Source organism: Vigna radiata, chromosome 6 (genome assembly GCF_000741045.1).
Source record: "Vigna radiata var. radiata cultivar VC1973A chromosome 6, Vradiata_ver6, whole genome shotgun sequence".
NCBI lineage: Eukaryota > Viridiplantae > Streptophyta > Magnoliopsida > Fabales > Fabaceae > Vigna > Vigna radiata.
The window spans coordinates 19,344,841-19,350,375 of record NC_028356.1 but is presented as its reverse complement, the minus strand read 5'-3'; the positions used below and the strand labels follow the sequence as shown (position 1 = coordinate 19,350,375).

At 30.1% G+C, this 5,535-nt stretch overlaps 1 pseudogene; it reads left to right on the top strand.

The window, feature by feature from the left end:
- The first annotated feature begins 93 nt into the window (after positions 1–93).
- On the top strand, positions 94–1,041 carry LOC106763542 (annotated as a pseudogene).
- The last annotated feature ends 4,494 nt before the right edge of the window (positions 1,042–5,535 follow it).

Below are 5,535 nucleotides of genomic sequence, written 5' to 3'. Positions count from 1 at the left end.
GGATGTAGAAGTAGTAGTTGGAAGAAGTGTTGTAGTTGTCTTAGTTGTTGTAGATGTTGACTTCTTGTCTACATGCATCAAATGGTAGAGTACATGGGTATTTATAGACCCATGGATTATTCTAGAATATGCTAGCCACAACTTATGTGGAATTTTCTAGATTTTTACCTATGTAGAATATTCTTGATTTTTCTTCCTATTTTAGGCTTTTCTACAACATTCTAGAACTTGTATTACATTTGAATTCTTCTATCTAAGGTGCTTCTACATTCTTCTAGAATTTGCATTACACTTTAATAAATAGAATGGAAGATATATACTTCATCTTTGCTTTCTGGGCCCTATCCAAAGGGGTGTCTGTCCAAACACTAGTATCACCTCTACCTTCCTTTGGCCCCTGCTAAACTTGGTACTTAAGGAAAAAAAAAAATTATTCATTTGAGTTCATAATGTTTGTAATGAGTGTTATGTTTTAATAACAATCATTCTTTTCTAAGTGAACAAGAAAATTTTTTTTCTAGCTATCTGAATACTGTTATTAAGAGTGATTACGATCATTCCATGTATGATACTCCTTTTAGTTGGAACAATTATATTAATAGTTGCANTGATAGTTATTTTCATTCTCAAATCTGTGTTGATAATTGCATTTTTGTTGATATAGACAAATACAACGACAGTTCTTTTTATAGCTAATGTTTTGGTAAAGGGAGAAATGGTAGTGAAAGTGAGAATTATAGTTTTAGTTTAATAACTAGTACGAATGATACATATGATAGTGATTCCACTCTAGGAGAAAATTATAAGAATCTCCATGAAAGTGAAAAATTGACGCATTTGTGGATTGAATGCGAAAATTGTTATGAATTAAATTATAAAAAATTTTGGAAATCAAAAATGAATATTTATGAATAGTGTGGATATCATTTGAAAATAGACAGTTTAGATAGAATTGAATTTTCGATTGATTCGGGTGCAACAAATAGTTTGTTACAGAATTGCAAGCTTATTCTAATTTATATTGCAAGAAGTAATTTTTAGGTTCAAATGCAATGCACTTGTCTCTTTTTTTTTTTTTTTTAAATTGGAACCTTGGATTCTCATTTTTTTTTTATAAATTTGGATTAATATTGAAAGTGTTATGAAAAGTTTTATAAGTTGGCTTCGTATTTTCTATTATATCACATTTTAACATTTTTCATATTTTATATTGTAGATATATGAAAAAGAAAGTCTATCAAATGATGAAACAATGAAAAAGACCATATGACGAAGACAATGAAAAAGTGATGATTATTATTGTTTATTTTAATTTTTTAGAAATATTAATCGTATTTCTAATGTTTACAGTTTATATAATAATATTTTAGTTTATATTTAATGTTTACATTTAATTTTGGTTTTATAATATTTAATTTTGGTTTCATATTATTTAATTTTGATATCATATTATTTAATTTTGGTTCATTTATGATAATCAAATCATTTAAGTAATAAAAAAATAAATTATTTAATTTTCGACAATTTTGGAAATCTCAATTATGTAAACTTAGTAATTACCGGCAAAATCCTCGTTAATACTGGAGGTTTCGGCAAAACTCCCGCTATTACTGACGGTTCTGGAAAAATCTTCGCTAATATCGGCGATTTTGGCAAAAACTCCGCTATTATCGGCGGTTATGGCAAAATCTCCGTTAATACCGGCAGTTTTTCAAAAACCCGTCGGTAATTATTTAGCGACGCAGCTTTTCCTAGAGGTTTTTTTAACCTCGGGTAACATACTTTCCGGAGGTTAAAACCGCCGGAAATACAAAAAATAACCCCCGCTAAAATTATATATTTTTGTAGTGTTTGTTAAAGATTTTATCAAAGATATAGAACCTTTTGTCATTCCTACCACAGTCGCTTCGACTTCTTGTTATTCTTACCATGAACAACTTATTTGACAACATATTTATTAAATTACTTGTCTCCCTAAGATAATTTTGGCACTTTAATAAATATCATAATGGTATGTTCAGTAGCTAAAATGATGCACAATCAAGGTAAATGCAATGTGATTCATGATGAAAAAGATGCAAATTAATGAAAACGAAGAAGCAAGGAAGGAAAGATTTAGAAACTTACTCGTGTAAGAAGAAATATGAACAATATATTGGTGCAGGGAAAAACTCATTTCGTTAGTCTCGAGTGTTCCAGATAAGAAGCAAAAACGAAAAAGGAAAAAGTGTTATGCGGAGAAAGTAAACCAGAGATAAATAAAAAGTTAAAGGAAGTGGGCCAGGCTTCCAAAACAGGCCCAATATAAGACAATTTTCATCGCCCCTCAAGCTGGGAATAGATATCAGTCATACCCAGCTTCGATTTGAGATATTTAAAGGCAGATGGAGCAAGAGGCTTGGTGAAGTGGTAAGTAGCTTGCTCATTTGTTGAGATGGGAAGAAACTTTAAGAGACCATTGTTGATCTTTTCCTTTACAATGTGGCAGTCTATTTCTATATGTTTGGTGCATTCATGGAACACTTGATTGATGGCAATCTGAATAGCTGAACGATTGTCACAATAGACAATAGCAGGTTGGACAATGGATATGCGAAGATCATGAGAGTGTAAGTCAATCACTGTATTTCACAGGTTACATTTGTTAGAGACCGATATTCAGCTTCAGAAGAACTTCTAGAGATAGTTTGTTGCCTTTTTTATTTCCAAGAGATTATAGAATTACCAAAGTAGACGGAATAACCACTAATGGAGTTTTTGGATTCAGGACAGGTAGCCGAGTTGGAATCACTATAAGCTTTGAGTTGATTGATGCTATTGTTTTGGAGGAAGATGCCATTACCAGGACTGCCTTTTAGATAACGAAGGATGCGGTTGGCAGCTTGTTGGTGTAGGGTGGTAGGAGTGGAGACAAATTGGCTGAGATTATTGACAGAAAATGTGATTTCTAGTCTGGTGTTTGTGAGATATATAAGGCTTGTGATGAGTCTACGATAGGATGAGGCGTCTTCATCATTGAGGAGGTCTCCTTCACTAGTTAACTTAGAGGAATGTGCCATAGGTATAGACATAGGAGCGCAATTAAGCATTCCAACTTTTGTAAGGAGATAATGCCAGAACTATTCTGAGCGACTTTCAAATCAAGAAAGTAAGAAAGATTACCAAGATTTTTGATATGGAAGAGATTATCAAGAGAAGCTTTGTTAAGAATTTTAAAATTAATAAATAATATTACAATTAACTTAAAAATAATAAGAAGAAATATATTATTAAATCTTTAATTATATGTATATATATTATTCTTTATACTCCAATAATAATAATTAAAAAAATATAAGCAACCGAAGCTAAGAGAAGTGTGAAAAGAGAAGGCTAATGCAGTTTGTACAGATTTGAAGAAAAGCTTGAAGCTGTACAAGGTAGGAATGGCACCATAAATCTCTGGTTGTTGTTGGAATTGCTAATTGGAAATCTGATAAAAATATGTATTATTTTATGTTGAAGTGGACTGCACAAGGACGACAAATGGAGGCAGGCACCATAAATCTGCTCTGCATACACAGAGATTCTGCTTTTATTCCAAAATCTGTGCTTATGAAATTTAAGCAGCTATGCCTTATGTTATGTTCTGCCTTTTCTCAGAACCAACTGATATAATGGCCTTCATTTATGTAATCTTGTAGCTAGCTAGCAAGCACTCCCAGCCCTTTCATTTATTAAAGCCTACTTTTGGACTAACCAAATTAATTATACTATAAAACCCTACTTTTGGACCACCCTTAAGCAAAACACATGAAAATAAGCCACATTTTTATGTATATTTGTGTGGTCACATGTCTCTAACAACCAAAAGGGTCTCATATCAAGATTAACAACACACGTGATTATGAAGAGTTTTTTGGAAAGGTAAAGAGGAAAAGGATTTGGAATATTTCTTCCTTACAGGTTTAGAAAGAGAGCATGCATTTCATTTTAAAGTCATCTTCTTGATCGGGTTTTCAATAAACAAGTAGAATCAGGTTCATGGTATGAGTAGTTGTAAACCAACTTCTCTAAATTAAACTTTACAACGTTTTATTTAGTTTTTGTACGCAATTGCTTTTCTATTAAAGTTATACCATTTTCTGTAATTGCAGGTTTTCTATACTTTTATATGCAGGCGGGGCTTGCAAAAGCACATGCCAAATATTATTTTAATTTAATTTCAACGACCCCAATTTTTTTAAAATTGAATTCTCTCCATTTTAAATCACTTGTGTATGTGATGTTTATGATACTCTTACAAATAATTTGCTATTTTCAAATCTAATATGTACTTTTATGCTTTATTTGTCTTATAATAGTAGATGGGTACAAATCATATTTCATTTATTTAGTTTCTAGAATAAGATTTGTAAGGAATATTTTTAACCTTCTAATTATTTTACAAGGATGCATTGTTTAGTGAAAAAAACGTCATCAATGGATAAGAAATAGAAAGTTTATGTGACTTTTCCCAATTTTCTTTACCAATCTTTTAGTATATTAATTATGACTTGATATATTTTATTTGAAAAATTGCCCCACATGTTCTTAGTATTTTGTAGATTTTCAAAATTTATATTTGTTGATTAATTAATTTTAAAAAAGATAGAAATTCATCCATTTACATTTTTTTTATTTGAGATTATAATATATATAACTATTCTAATTCTAGGAAAGTTATTGAAGTACACATTCATATTCATTAGTTAAACTAGTGAAAACAAAAGACCATGAAATTATTATAATAAAAATAAATATAAATTATTTTTACAATTTAATTATAAGTAGCTTTTATTTTTTTAGTAGATTATTTTTATTTATTTAATTTAAAAACTAGTTAAATTTAAAAGAAAATGGTTAAATTTAATAAATAAGTTAAATTTAAATAAAACTGTAACTTGAAGGGTAAAAATAGGAAAAAAAAAAGAGTGAACACCAAAAAGGAGAATTCCTTTATATGTAGGTTTATAGATACAAAAATTTTGTCTCATTTTCTTTTCATATAGTAATCCAGTAATAGGTATATTCATACCCATACTCATATATCATAAATACTAATTAAATATTTTTTAGAGCTGTCAAAACGGGTAACTCTGCTCGACCTGGTCCGGTCCACCACGGGTTAATCACTTAGTGAGCCAACCCAACCCACCTCATTTATTAGCGAGCCAGAAAAACTTGAACCCGGCCCGACCCACCACGGGTTGGTGGGTAAACGGGTTGGCTCACTAGCTCATTTAATTACATTTTTTTTAAAATAGTAAAAAATACAAACTTTCTATAATTTAAATTTAAACAATTTTCACTCCCTAAAAATTATGTTAAAGACAATTCAAAATAATAATAAAAAGTACAATATAATCCAAATGTTATTCAAAAACAAACACAAAAATCATACAAATAAGTTTCTTATATTCATCATTTTTTGTTCTTGTTGTAACCCTTGACCCTTGTTCTTGTTGTCTCCAAATTCACTAATAAAGATTTTCCTAATATCAGAACAATTCCGAC